The 15,373-nt window shown below is 31.4% G+C and overlaps 1 pseudogene; it reads right to left on the bottom strand.

Annotated features, from left to right (window-relative positions):
* Positions 1–1,442: 1,442 nt before the first annotated feature.
* Positions 1,443–5,363, bottom strand: LOC113727961 (proteasome subunit beta type-4-like; annotated as a pseudogene).
* Between the last annotated feature and the right edge of the window lie 10,010 nt (positions 5,364–15,373).

The raw sequence follows: 15,373 nt of genomic DNA, 5'->3' as shown, positions 1-15,373 counted from the left end.
CCCAATATAATACTCGGCATTATATTCGCGTTTTCTGAATAATACCTAAAACCTTTTTACGAAAGAAACTTGGTAGCTGGGGCCTCCTATCATTTGAGATTAATGGGCAGATAATTGGATCATCTGCGGTATTTTGCGACAATAGGCGCATTTCTGAGGTAGGGGTGATAATTTTCGATCCGAAAACATGGCATGAACCTAACATGAAATTAATGGGTTTTGTTTGAGATTTCACGAGTTCGGATCAGAGTCGAATCGAACTCGATGAACTCGGAAAAAACAGGTCGAATTCAGGTCAATCTGATAACCCGCTTATGAATTAAAAATAATTTAATAAATATAAAATATTTTATCTAACTAAATTAAGTTATTCTTTTTTTTTCAAAAGCATTAACCACTTAATCTTAAATAATTTTATTTAACTTGTGTGAAGTTTGAATTATTATGTTTGGACAAATAATATTTTACATTATTTTCTATCTTTATAGTGTCTTAATTTATTTTCAATCTGATTTGTGATAAAATACTTTTAGAGTGTTTTAATTTATTTCAAATTTGATTTGAAATTATTTTATCGAGATTTTTAATACTTGATTATTTAATTAGTCTTGGGCGAAATTGGTTCCGTTAGAAACTGAAGTGGTAAATTAGTAAATTAAAATTATGTTTCAAGTCATTCGAGTCAACCTGAGATTTTCGAGTTCATGTCAAATATCCTAACCCATTTCAAATTGACAGGTCATGTTCGAGTTAGCAAGTTATCTATTATACCCAAATTTCAAACCGACTCATCAACCCGTTTCTGACCCGATTATCACCCCTCTTCCGAAGGGCTATTGTTGAAAGAAACGAATACGCACGAATGGAATTGAGATCATAACTTTTTTTTCCTGTCAAGAGATAAACAATTAATTAGATTAGAAACACTCAGGAGTTAACGGCTAAATAACCCAGTTAAGAGTGATTTAAGGAGAATCCACAAGAAACCTACGTCCAGCCAATGGGTGGAATTGAGATCATAGCACCCTCCGGGATTACTTGTTTACCTGACATGTTCAGCCAACCAATTGTTTTCTCGGGTTTGGGGCAGGATTGAGATTTACTACAGTTTTGCTACAAACTGTCGTTGCAGCACTCACATAAATTTGCTGTACGAGTAAATTTTACTCCTACTCATGTCCACCAATTCAACATGTGAGTACAAGCATGACTGTAACCGTACAAGTGTTAAGTTAACCATCCCTGCTTCAATCACTGGTTTCTTGACACTCCATGCGCAGTGCTCGACTTCTGCGCGTCGAGTTGCTTTTGCGGATGTTCCCGCCTTTTCGCTGTAAGCCCAAGGAAGGCTTAGACAATGAATTTGAAGATTAATAGTCCCGTACGTCTATGTTATTGTACTCATGAAAACTGGCAGTACCACTTGTATGAAAATCTCAAAGTAACCAACAAGTAAAAGCTTGAAAACTTTTTGTTATTCCGCAACAAATAACTAGAACACAGAACTAGAAAAACCAATGAGCAGCAAATTACTCTGTTTGATGGTCCAAAATAAAATGGACATCAGGGAAAAAGAAAAAAATCCAGCTTAATCTATAGTTTTGAAGTTGCGCAGCAAAATGACAAAAAGGTGCCAAGGACTACATATTAAGCCACCCTAATACACAGGAACCCTGATTTATAAAGATATTGTTCACTTAAGATGCAGCAAATCCTCATGCCAAGCGTAAAGTTAAGCAACATTTGTATTTCGAGCACCACAGTGGCTGATTACCATGGGCCCTCAGCACCAACTGTTGGATTCTTAAAAGCAGCAAGATTCCAGGATGTCTTCAATGCATACGGCTGAGAAATTGTCACACCTTCCTCAGTGATCTTTGCTATCTGCAAAATCAACTCATGTGAATACAACATCTTTCCATCAAGGAAAGTAATGTGTGTCAAAAACACAAAACTGGAAGCAGCAGCGCAAAACCAGTTCAGATGCAACAACACATCCCCAGGAAGAAGAAAAGTCTAAGGTAAGGAGAGAGCACAACTTTAGCATGAGATAAAAATATAACTGAACCATTAGTTCTCTGAGAAGCTGTGAAAGACTAAAGAGGGAGTCAAGGGGATGAAATGTTGGCAATACATAACTGAAAATTAAGCCTTAAAAATAAAAAAAAATAAAAAAAACTCGTTGCACTTTTACTACAGAGCTTAGCAACTTAAATCCACAACTAAATTCGAAATTGCAATGCTGAACATTTTTTAACACGTGACACATCAGTGTCCTTTTATTTAAGCAAAGTTCCTCCTTTGAGTTGGATTTAGTATGACTATAATTAAGGAAACAAAAACCACAAAGGCCCTGCTAGATGGAATTTTGCATTACTGGACACCTTGCTCAACATAGGACTCATCAAATGTCCTTTCACCACAGATGAAGTCACTCCTCACACATGAGTATCCTTTCCTAATTACACAACCCTACTGAACCCACCACCCTGTGGTTCACAGGACCAATCTATGATTCTACATGCTCCCATGGTTTTTTGCTCAAGACTCTTTGACTGCTCGTGGATCACACGGGATAGAAACGACAGTAAAAATTGGTTGCCTAGATGACTATCTAGTAAAACAACCTTTCCCAACCATTACTACCTTGAGAAGTTCTTTATCGACACCCTGTCCCATCCCTTTTTCCCAACTCTATCCCCTTTTGTTGTTCCCATAGAACTGGAAATGCTGACTCGAATCACTGACACTCAGCATAATATTCTTAGTAGTATTGAAGAAAATCCAAATTTATCACCAACAATTCATGAGGTTATTTGACCATTAGAAATCAGTATTTGTGAATAAGTTGAATATGTATCCAATGGTATACAGAGTCAAGAGCTTAAGCTTATTTCAATCTATTCACCTTCTATGGTACTAAAGCAGGTGTTGGAAAAAGAAAAACTATGTCTCAGTAAGAATACACCTAAAGGGTAGCCATTTCAGTGAAAATAAGTCAGGTGCCATGTCAACATTTAAATGGCCAGACAATGCTTGATTTTTTACATTCCAAAATTTTAATTCCTTTTTATTTCACCTCACCAAATACCCAAGTATGCAAAAGCCACAAGCAAGACATCTCAAGCTCAGCCATATGAGTGCAAATTACCAAACAGACAGCAGGACCCGAATTATACATTAAACTTGCCTGGAGCTTGTTCACTGCTGATCTATCGCGATAGAGAAGCACACGCATGCATTTCTCCAGTAGCTTAACACCATCTTCAAAACTCAAGTTTTCATGCCATTCATCCCGGAGAATAGGTCGTGCCAGGTGATTCCCAAACCCAGTTGCAACATGATTGTCCTCGTAATGCACACCAATCATATTAACCTGGGGAAAAAAAAGTCACGTGCATCAACAAAAGTAGATACTATGCAGTCATAGATACATACCAATCTATGTATCCAAAATAATACTGAAAGAGGTATACTGTTCCAAGATACTTCTGCCCATTCTTCACTCCACCAAGCACAAGAGAATTCCACAACGGATTAAACTGGTTACGGCGATTGTACATCCCTCAGGTTAAATAGTTATGAACCTCTTTAGGGCCCAAGGAATTACCATCGTCCCACAGGTTATCATATAATCTGCATCCACAAAGTATAGATAATAGCTATTTTCACCACAAATTGCTTCCTATTACATGTATCTCCATCATCAGCAGTCAAAATCCCAAACACACCCTAAATTGAAGGAACATGAATACAGAACATAAAACCCATTCATTGCGCCCTAAGTACAGTAGCACCCATCCAGGATAAGAAAAACTTACATGAGTTCATCAAGGTAACGTAATATCTCCTGGAAATCACTAAGTTCTCCACTTGCGCCAATAAGCGAATGTTTTCCTACTGGTTTCATTCTCTCAACACCCTTATACTGAAGGGTTGAGCCATAGGAACCTGAAAGAAAGACATAATTACACAAGAAGACTGATATAATTAGTATGTTTTATACTCATGAATTTGTCTTTATCCCAAGCAGACCAACAGCCTTCTGATGCCCTCATTGAAAAACTTGAACACCAAGAACTCTAGTAGTTCTTAACATGATGGTAATTTAAGAATGCAATATGGATCTATATCTGTACACATCAACCTCAGATTCTCTGGACCGGCTCACTCAAGATTAGGGAATTATAATTCCCAATGAGGGCAGAGAAAGCGATATAGCTTAGCAGCAATGTGTCGTCTCTTCACAGTTATAACCTCACCAGTTCAAGCCTTATAATCTAACTCCCATAGAAGCCTGCCACAGTTCAATGAGACTGAGATTGGAGGCTTGTATAATTGATGGGATATAATTTAACTTGGTCATGCCAACTGACATGAGCTTAACTCAGACAAATATCCTCTCAACCCCAAAAGTAAGTAAATAAACAACAGGGCATAAACTCAGTTATGAGTTGCAGCAAGTCAATACATGGATGCAGAGAAGGAGATCTGACCTCCCATATCAGCAGCCATAAGAATGCCATCCTTGTATTTAATCCCAACCACAGACGTCCCCGTCACATACGGGTACCTATAACAAAACCACTTTAATCAAACATATACATATGAATCCCATCCAAAAAAAAAACTATACTTAAAAAACCCCACACATTGATCATGCATGTAATAAACGTAAAGGTAACAATAGGTAGTTTTTTCAACTTCCTTTTCCCGACTCTGCTTTAACCCAACCCTAGTCTCACAATTTTAAAAAAATCAACTGATAAAAAACAAGCAAAACTGATCTCCACTTAAAAATTAAACATGAAATTAGTAATTAAGTACATAAATGAGAACGAGGGAGAAAACACTACAAAGTTCGCTGCGAATCGGCTTCAGAGATTACTGAGCTATTCTTAGTAGTAGCGGGAACTTCAGAGTCCAACATCTGTAGAAATTTAAAAATCCAAAAAATTAAATTAAAAAAAAGTACTGAACTGGCTTCTGCTTATTTTCTATTGATAATTGAAATTGCTTACGTTCAGTTTTTGAATTATGAATGATCGATGCAGAAATTGGGAAGACGGGTCCACAATTTGGGCGGTGGTGTGTTATTTGAGAAGCTGTCTTGTTTAACGTTTCCCCTCCCTTGAAGAAAACATCGGTGACGGGTCGGGCTTCCATAGGAGCGGTTAGTTCCCGATCCAATTTTGAAACTCGCCGGCTTTTGTCGTCCGGATCCTATGACTGATTCCATTTTGACCCTTTGAGGGTGCCGGAAGAAGCCGTTGATCTAGTGACCCACGGTACCCGCTTCAATAAGAGCTAAGTAAGTAGCTTTATTGAATAAATTGCAACTGAAATATGAGAGCCTATAATTTGTTTACAATATTCATTTGTATTTGTAAATGTTGTGATCTTATTTTCTTAGAAAAAGAGTTTAATTAATGTAGGCAATTAATGCTTATTACATTTTTCATTGATTTTGGATTCTTATTAATATTTTCTCTTTCTTTTTATTCTTTTTTTCTGTCAAGAGATAGAAACACACACACTCAATTAGATTAGAAACACTCAGGAGGTTAACTATTAGAGGACACAATTAAGAGTAATTTAAGGGAGATCCATAAGAAACCCACATCCAACTAATTGGTAACTGAACGAGAACCCTATGGACCTTAAGCCCAAGTTGAAGAGCCTATATCCAATCGATGTGGGAAGAAAGCCCCATCCCCCCATCCCGAGCACACCCTCACCAAATAAATGGTATTATCTTTGGATGTTTGTGTAGGAACTACTAGGGAGGGATAGCCCGCGCGATGCGCGGGAATTTGGTGCTTGTTATTCAAGATAATTAATAATTATTGTTTAATATTTTGTAGTATAGGAACTGAAGTATGATGATTTTATCATGTGATTTTAACAGAAAAATCATAAGTTACATAGTGAGCCAATAAAATAATGTGCAATGAAACATTCTTATCCTTATACTATATAAGAATCTGTTGTAATCAAAGGTTATGTATGAATTTCAACCGCAAAGATAAAGGTAATTTGAAAATGTAAGAATATTTAAAGTGCAATTGAAAAGTATCCAAAAGTTTCTTCTAAAACTTATCCAAGATGATAAAACTTTTTAAAGTATCAATTGGACCCCTCATCTCTCGAATCTATATATGTTCGTGAAAGATCCCTCAAGCAATGCTTCTGATTTCTCCCTCGACTTAAACTCAACCTGAATTATCAAATCAAGTTTATCCATCAATCACTTTGCGTCCAATCTAGTCTAAAATAATTTTATTTTAGACTAATTATTTATATAATTTGGTAGGCATAATACGACTTAATCACATGTTTCTTATAGAAATTATAATACTCAAAAATGATAGATAGATAAGAAACTTAAGTGGTCTTTTGCAAAGTTTTGTAGAAACTATTCAGATTTGGTGTTTTTTGCTATGGGTATTTCTTTATAATCTCATAAATAAGTTCAAATCTGCATAATTGTTAAAAATCTGATTTGAAACTATCTTGATTATAAAAAATTGGTGCAAATAATATTTTCTAAATTTGAAATTGTAGAAAATGTTAACTAAAATCAAAAGAAATTCCTCATATGAATTCGAATTGCAAACTATAGGTAGAAACTGCTTAATGATATTTTCCAATGTTTACTTGTATGAGTATCCAATATAGCAACTCTACTTAATTGGCTCGTTTGAACTAGGGATAATAGTTGCTTCAATCAAATCAAGAAACATTATTTATCATTGTACAGTATACAATTATGAGTAAATGAATTAATACAATGCAATTAAAATGGTGTTGTAGCTAAAGCATTTAAACTCATCAAGTTCCACTACAAATTCTTTTAGATAGCATAAAAAGTAAATTTTTTGTATTTGAAACCATATAAACAATAGAATACAAGAACGAGATCATAACATGAAAAGCAAATAGAGTGCAAATGACATCTTAATACTATGTAACATGATTAATTTTCTTTTTTAGTTTCAATAAAGTACAAAATTTTAAGTTAATAAATTTTACAATCATAAAATTCCCAATTAAAATAAACATAAGCTGAATTCCAAATCAGATTACATGAAAAAATAACTACTTGAACCATACTTTATCCATTATATAAAATGCCATAATAATTTTGTTCAACCATCAAAAAATTTGGCAAGCATTAAACTATTGGCAGAATCACCAAACCTTGACTCCATCCCTTCTTGTTATGCTTATTGCAACACCCACACCCATAAGCCTATTGCCTCAGACCCTCAAGTTTCAATCGCTTTCATCGATTTTTCATACCTTAGTTTCAACAATACTGATTAGCGTCTTCAAGCAATTTGAGACCTTAGAAGAAGATGTCAAAAATAACTAACTGCTGAATCATACCCTTTTTTTCTTTTTATTTTCACTTGGGAATTTGGATTCCTAGCTACTTGATAACAGCAAGATACCGAAAATTCTGGAAATTCAAATTCCTTTCTTTCGAGAACTATCAAAATATATCATGTTTCTGCATGGTTGAGTTTGAGTGATATATAGTATGCGATGATATTTGTAGGTGGTGAATCATGACATACCAGAAAGTCTTTTTTTTTTTTTGGTAAAATAAAGGTGCATTAAAACAAAGTCAAAGTCTATAGAGTAATAGTTAAAGTATAGTCATCTGTGTGTTGCTGACACCCTTTTAAGTATTGCAAAAGTAAGGGAATGACAAAATCAGGATAGGATTAAAAAAGGATGGAGTCTTCATTGCTGCTTCTTCCCCAGTTCGCTAGCATGTCTGCATATTTGTTTGCTTCGCGATAGTTATGGTAAAAACATAACTGTTGGAATGTAGTCAACAGATCCCTGGAATCGAGAACAATAGGAGAAAGTTCATGAGAAATAAGGTTATTTGACTTAAATAAAGAGATAATACCTTGGCCAAGGAGGAGAAGATGATAAAATTACTTTTCTGATTATTTTAGAAAGTGACAGCATTATCTCAAATGGTACTTTGACCAGAGACAGAATCTCTGGATCTACTAAGGAAAACAATACAATTAGTCAGTTTTTGGAATTAGAAGTATCAAAAAGTAAACTATATGGAGTTCTTGAATAAACCAATTATCAGGAAAAAAAATTACATTCGAAGAAGACAAACCCAAAAAACTCATCTCAATTTAAAGGAAAAGTTATGCCTTCCACCAAATATTTAATAACCATAATAAAACCAAAGAGATGAAACGGAAAAAGAAGAAAGGGTATCGGCTAAACATGGGCGCATAAATATGATAATAATTGTTCAGATAATAATTAGGTTAATTAATTGTAATTAAAATCCAATTATGTAAACATCCAACTAATTCCTTAACGGATGAGAAAGGTTTTAGAAAATTGGAAGGCTTGGATGTTAGTATAATAAATGATTAAAAGGGCTTTTATGTAATTCTATCAAAACACAAGCTTAATTCAGTTGTACTTGATACTTAATTTGGCACCAAACATTGTAATCTACTAAACCTGCCCCTAACCTTAAATGTTTGAAAGGTTATATAAGTAATTATAGTGAAATTAAAGCTGTAATAACTTGTACTCAATACTCCAATTGTACTTCAAACACTCTCACATTCCTAAAATAGCTCCACCCCTGCGATTGAAATCTAAAAACCGTCTTTGTCCTAAACTCGTTCTTATATAGTATAAGGATTTTTTAAGCAAAAAATTAAATGTTAAGAAGGACGGGACAAATATCTGTTGGTCTGACGTTTTTTGAACAGGTACCCAATGACTGAATATCAAGTGCCCGTTCATTTGCTAGATAGATAAAAGTCAAAAAATAGCTAATTTACAATGTGCAGGTTGGGCGATACAAATCCTGTTGATAACGAAATTCGCAACAACGAACCTCGAATCGATGATGATTAACACAAATTTGAAATTGACGGAATCTTCTATTTGAACCCCTGTAAATCCCGTGATTGAAATTTTGATACATTCTCGACCCATATTCCTACGAATTAGTGAATCCTAAGAACAATAAAAGGCGTCGCAATCAAGAATGATGAACTTGATTGATAAACCGACGAACACAAAAGCTATTCTTGGCATTCAATAATAGCTCATAGAGCCAAGAGAGCAGAGTCTCAAGAAACGATTTCTGTAGAATGTTATAATCTGTTATTGAAACAGGAAAAATGATATATTTTTATTGTTCATTACAGCGTAATGTAAAAGATACAACCAATGAACCTTGAAACTCGGCCCATAACCAAACTTAAAGGATGGCTCCAAGCTTTAGGAGTTGGACCGTTTATTAGCTTCCAATTCGAGCCCAAATAGTGACTAGCTATGGACTAACCTAATGACTAAACTAGCTAAACATTCGGGCCCAGACTACGATTAATTAAATAATACTTGAATAGTTGAATAGCATTGAGTCCTTTTTTAGGTCTGCATCATTGGGTCAGTCAAATATCATTAGGTCAGTCAAATGTGCACGAGACCAAATATCCAATCCATGCCCACGCCTACCTTTAAGAATCCCACCTGGAATATACTTGCATGGTGACGCATTCCTTTGCTGAGACCATTTTTTGACAATTTAACTTTAGAAAGTAGTACACGAAAATGCCAAGTATCATGTTTATGTTTAAAAATACAAATGGCATTAAATTTTTTTATTTTAGTCCTAAAAAATTGTTTTCATTCAACATTGTGCGTTCAGAACATGACTCTAGAGAGAATCGTGTCTAACATGCTATTTTTGAATATTACAACTATAAATTATAGTAAGTTTAAAGTAATTTGGAATCGATTTGATGAAATTAAAGTTTGAAATCCGAATTCTGAAATTTGAAAATTAAGTGTTGAAAGTGTTAAGTTATATTTGTTTAATAACTAACAGGATTATAGTAATGAATTAAAATATCACACAAACATTGTGTTTCTATCTTTAAAACATTGCCTTTATTTGTGTATTTGGAGAAGAAAAAAAATGTGTATGTGAAAGAAAAAACAAATGAAACAATTTAGCGGTAATATTTAAGTGTGTGTATTTGTATGTAAGACTGTGTGTGTGCATGCATGTGTATCTGTGAGTATGTTGAACATAAAGAAAACAAATATATACCATGTGTGAAAATGATATGAAGATGTATTATATGTATGAAAGGTATAATATGTGTAGTCAATTCAGAAGATTTAGTAAAATTTTTTCACTTAAAATTTTATATATAAATCGAGTACTACTTAATACATTAAGCGGTAAGACATTTTTTTTATCAAACATACTGAATTCAAATGTTTCTAAATGAATTAATTTTCATCGTTAAGTAGAGTTATCAAACAGACTCTTAAACTTACGAAAGTTTTTGCTATATTTATATCATAAATTATATGAATGATGTATCAGTTGATTTTTGCTACGTTATATGTACCATACTAATATAGTAAATTTTGGAAATATGAAAATTAAATAGGTCTCAAAACCAAGTAAGTATATTATTGTTTATTAGCAACCATTATTGTTTTGTTTTACACTTGCTAGGTGTGTTGTGTGTTTTATATAATCTACCTTGTATATAAAAAGAAATAAAGGTTACTGTAGCCATCTCTTTTTTTTTTTTGCCAAGTGTATAGTCTCTTATTTTGACAAGTGCCGGTTTTTTATTGTAGTTGAATTTTTACTCCACTATTTTTTTATTAGTCAAAAGTCATAAATATCTCTCCTTCCAATTATTCTTTTTTTCCTTTTTCTATCTTTACTTTTAACCTTCATCTCCCCTTTCAAATTTTTTCTTTATAATTAATTATACTAAGATTACTTTCTTACTATTTTTTTAGATCATTATTATTGACCTGGAGAGGTGTTATATTGTCACTTCCTATTCTATCAATTTTAACTTTGAGTAAATCCTATATATACTGACAGTATATACACTATCACCGTTTGATTCATGACATATATGCAAAAGTTAAATTTTAAATTCAAATTTTGCATGGTTGTCATTCATCCAAATTTTTAGTGTAGGAAAAATTAATCCTTCAACTTTTTAATTTAGTATTTTGCTTTTTCTTTTTCTTTTTTCCTTCATCCTAATTTTTCTCTGCCTTTCCTCATTCTGCTCAATCAATGCATTTTTTTCTTTTTCCTCTATAGTTAATCAAATGTATGTTTTTCTTGCACGGGAATGGATATTTCTTTTATTCTATTGTTCAAAAATCAAATCATGATCATCTTTTTGTTTAGAAGAAATATAGACTATAGACTATTTACCTCCAGTACTCCTACTGTCTGGTATATCTCATTTTCTTTTTATTCCTATTATTCCCTCGTTTCACACTCCTAAATATGGACTTAACTTTTTTTTATTAACTGTATTTTATTTAGCCTTTATCATTTTTCTTTTTTTGCCTCTTTATTCTGTTACCTTGGTGTATTTATTATTTTGGCTTGATTTCCTTGATATTGATTAAGCATTCCATTATTTTGATTCTGCAAATCAATTTTCCTTTTGTGCGGTTTGTCTTAAATCTAAATGCAAAATTTATTTTTTGCAATTATAATGTTTTAGTTCCTTTTTAATGCATAATTGAATCTTGCACTTCCTTTACTAGTTCTTTGGTATTGAATTTTTGTACTCTTTTTATGCATTGAAAAAGCCTTTCATTCAACTTTCTTGCAAGTTTTATTGTGAATTTGCAGGATAGAAATTTTTACATGATGGTGGTATCTTGTTTGAAAAAGAAATAATGGTGAAATTTTATGCATTTGTAATTATAATGGCAAGATACTTGAGTTTTATGAAGTATATATCATTTATGTTAATATTGAATTGGTTTTACATTTCTCATGTGTTTGGTTTTTGAATTCTTTGTTGTTGTTTGTCCATACAATGTAGTATATGTCTCCATTGCATCACAATAAGCAAATTGGAGCAACTTTTGAAACATTCCACTATATATAAACTTTTTTAGACTCATTTTTTGACAATTATAATTTCTTTTTATTTGAAAGCAAATTATAGTGTAATGAATTTTAATCATAATTTTATAGATGGGCCTAGACTATGCTTGCATAGTCTGGTTACTTCTAGTTATGTTAGAATGACACAATACGCAAGCTAAGTTTACAGCTGTTCTACCAAATGTGATAGGATGACTACAATATTGGCACGTGCGACATGCACATTGCCTCCTAGTGATAGAAATTGATGGATATTAATTAGTTTGGTTAAAACTAAAGATTGGAGTTGGAATTAGGGGTGAGCATGAATTCGATCAATTGATTTTTTGACTAAATTTAATTAAAATAAATAAAAGATTTGGTGAAATCAATTTCGATTTGGTTTTGGTTAAAGTTGAACTCTAAGAAAGCAATAATTGGTTCAAAATTGATTTTGGGTTTTTAGCTTTGATTTTAACCGAAAATCAAATTTGATCTTCTTTTATTTTTTACTATTTATATGCATTTTACATGTGCTTGTATGTTTTAAAAAGTGCTTGTTAATTTTTTGACTCATAAAAGAAACATTTTATCTTTCGTATAGTATTGATGTAAAGATAACTTTTAAGTGCGTTTGTATGTTTATACGTGGTAACATGAATACAACCTTGTTTATGAATCGTGAGGTGTTTAATTGTACAATATATAAAGGGAGGATAGTGGTAGTTGGTTTAAATATTTTTTTGCTTTTTTTTTAACTTTTGATTACATTATTAGAAATACTAATTGTTATTCTAACTACTTACTCATATTTGTCAGTGTAATCGCTCAGAACCATACGTATTATAATTTATAACTACTAAATTAATTATAACCCTGTTGAAGAAAATGTTACTAATATGGCAAAGTTCTTTAATGAAAATATTATGTGTGTAAACAAAATAAGTATATTTATAGAAAAGAAAAAATATTTTTAAATTGCACACACATTAAGTGTGTTGTTAACACTAGTTCATGTAAGGAGGAATATTGGTCTTGTGAGTAATAATAGACATACACATGCTAATAAATTCATCTAATAGCCTATAATTACATTTTCATGTTAGTTAAATATCTATTTTAGAATTGTAAAACATAAACAACCGTCTATATCATCAATATCAAATACTTACTTATTGTTATAGTTAATACTGTAAATCTCTTGCAATTCACATAAATGAGTTATGTGAGTAAATATTTTAAGTAACTCACTGAATACTTAATAAAATTCTAATCAACGCATTTAAACGCCATGTATCCAAATTACCGGGGCTAAATTGCATTCTTTTGGTGAAAAGCCTCAAGGAGTATTATTTTGTTTGATTATTTCATTGTGAGTTGAAAATCTACAAGTCAATTTTCTATTGGTCATATAAATAACAAATTTTACCTACCACTTGATGAGAGGGTCACCTTTTGTTATCTCTTTTTTTTTCGTAAATGAAAGTATCACTTAAAATGACATTGATAAACTTTAATTTCCTATGATGTCACTTTAATTAAAGTATCACATTGATAAAATTTAAAGTGACATTGGTAAATTAAAGTATCATTTTAATTTCGTAAATGAAAGTATCACTTTTTCTTTTCCTTTTTTAGTAAACAATTAATCATGTAATTTCTTATGACATCACTTGTACTATATTATTTTTCATAGCAAACCAATATAAAAAACGAGAATAGTGAGAATAACATTATAAAAACTTAGTGAATTGTCATTAAAAACTATCTAAAAAAAAAAAAGCTGTTTGTTAGTGTTGATATGTGCTAACAAATAATTGATCCAAATGACCAAGTTGATCGGATTTGTTTTTTTTTTTTTCGCAATGGTAACATTTCTAAACATGATCTATCATAATTTAGGGAGAGAGAGAATCGATATGAGTAGAAATTTCATCGGAGGAAGCCACTGAATACAACCACATATAGTGGCAATATGGTGGAAGATAAATATTGAATTCTTGACTTCCGACTACCAGATCAAAAGGCTGGTGCCCGATTGGATTTGTTTATCGATTGGCACAATTTAGTTTGAGCATTAAAAAAATGACTAATTAGAACATACAATAATTTTTACCCTTCATTGTTGTTACTACTGAGAATTAGAAGTGGATTTTCATTACTTAGATATGAGTTTATTTAAAATAATTACCGTACCACTTTTCGTGATGTAATATTTATGAGATAAAAATATTATTAGAAGGATAAAATGTAGGCTAAAAAATCTGTTTGGGATGTAAATAAATAATTAAGATGAAATTGTTCAAAACGTCTCTTACATTTTGTAAAATGACTTTTTTTGTCATTTATTTTAAAAGTGTAATTTTATATCCTTTATAAATTTACATTGATCAAATTTAATCCCTACTTAGGTTTTTGACTAATTTTTTATCGGAATACACCACATGTCTTGAACATGATCATTTTGTAAGGATAAAATTATTAAATTAAATTTTACATAATTTGATTTATAGTCTCCTACATTTCATAAAATGAATTTTTTCGTCATTAACATTTAACAAAATGAATTATTTTGTCCCTCACATTTTACAAAATAAAATTTGTCATCCTTTACATTTTTGAAAATGGATTTTTTCATTATTCATTGATTACGTGTACGAATAGTTTTTTTTTAAATCCATGTATACATCTATGTAATTTCACCTGAATAGTACGAATAATATGTAATATATCTTTATTTGGTTTCACCTAAACAGATTAATCGTAGTTGTACACATTCTATTCAATATATATATATATATACACACAAGAGTTTAAAATTAACAATTTTATTTTAAACCCATATATATATCTATATGATTTCACCATGTGAATCTATTCAATATTTGTAACTTTTCTCTTTTGATAATAATTTATTTATTGATTTGTCTAATAAGACCATCTAATTAATTAGTCATAATTCAAATTTTATAATCGTGCTAACAAATTGCAGTTTAAATTTAAAATTTTTATTCGCTACTTTTAAAATCAATAGTTGAATTATTTGCATTGTGATTGTCTTAAAATTTGAAAGTGCCAATCACTTAGTTCTTTTTATCATACTTTTCCTTTATTTATTTTTTCTGTCCAAATTTAATTCGATATAAACACTCAATAATGTTTAGAATTAAATGTCATATTTATTTTCAATTTTTAAGTAAAAGGAATGAATATAAGTGAAAAACTAACAATTTTTTTAAACTAATATATATACCTATTTGATTTTACCTGAGTAGTACAAAATAACATGTAATATATCATTATTTGATTTCATCAGTTGAAATCAAATAGTGATATATTACATACTATTTAGATAAAATCAAATAGATATACATGGGTTAAAAAAAATTATTCACATATATGATCAATGAGGGATGAAAAAATCTATTTTGAAAATGTGAAGGA

The sequence above is a fragment of the Coffea arabica genome, chromosome 1c, assembly GCF_036785885.1.
Source record: "Coffea arabica cultivar ET-39 chromosome 1c, Coffea Arabica ET-39 HiFi, whole genome shotgun sequence".
In the NCBI taxonomy this organism is placed as follows: domain Eukaryota; kingdom Viridiplantae; phylum Streptophyta; class Magnoliopsida; order Gentianales; family Rubiaceae; genus Coffea; species Coffea arabica.
The sequence above is the reverse complement of the archived record's forward strand: the minus strand, read 5'-3'. Positions and strand labels throughout refer to the sequence as shown.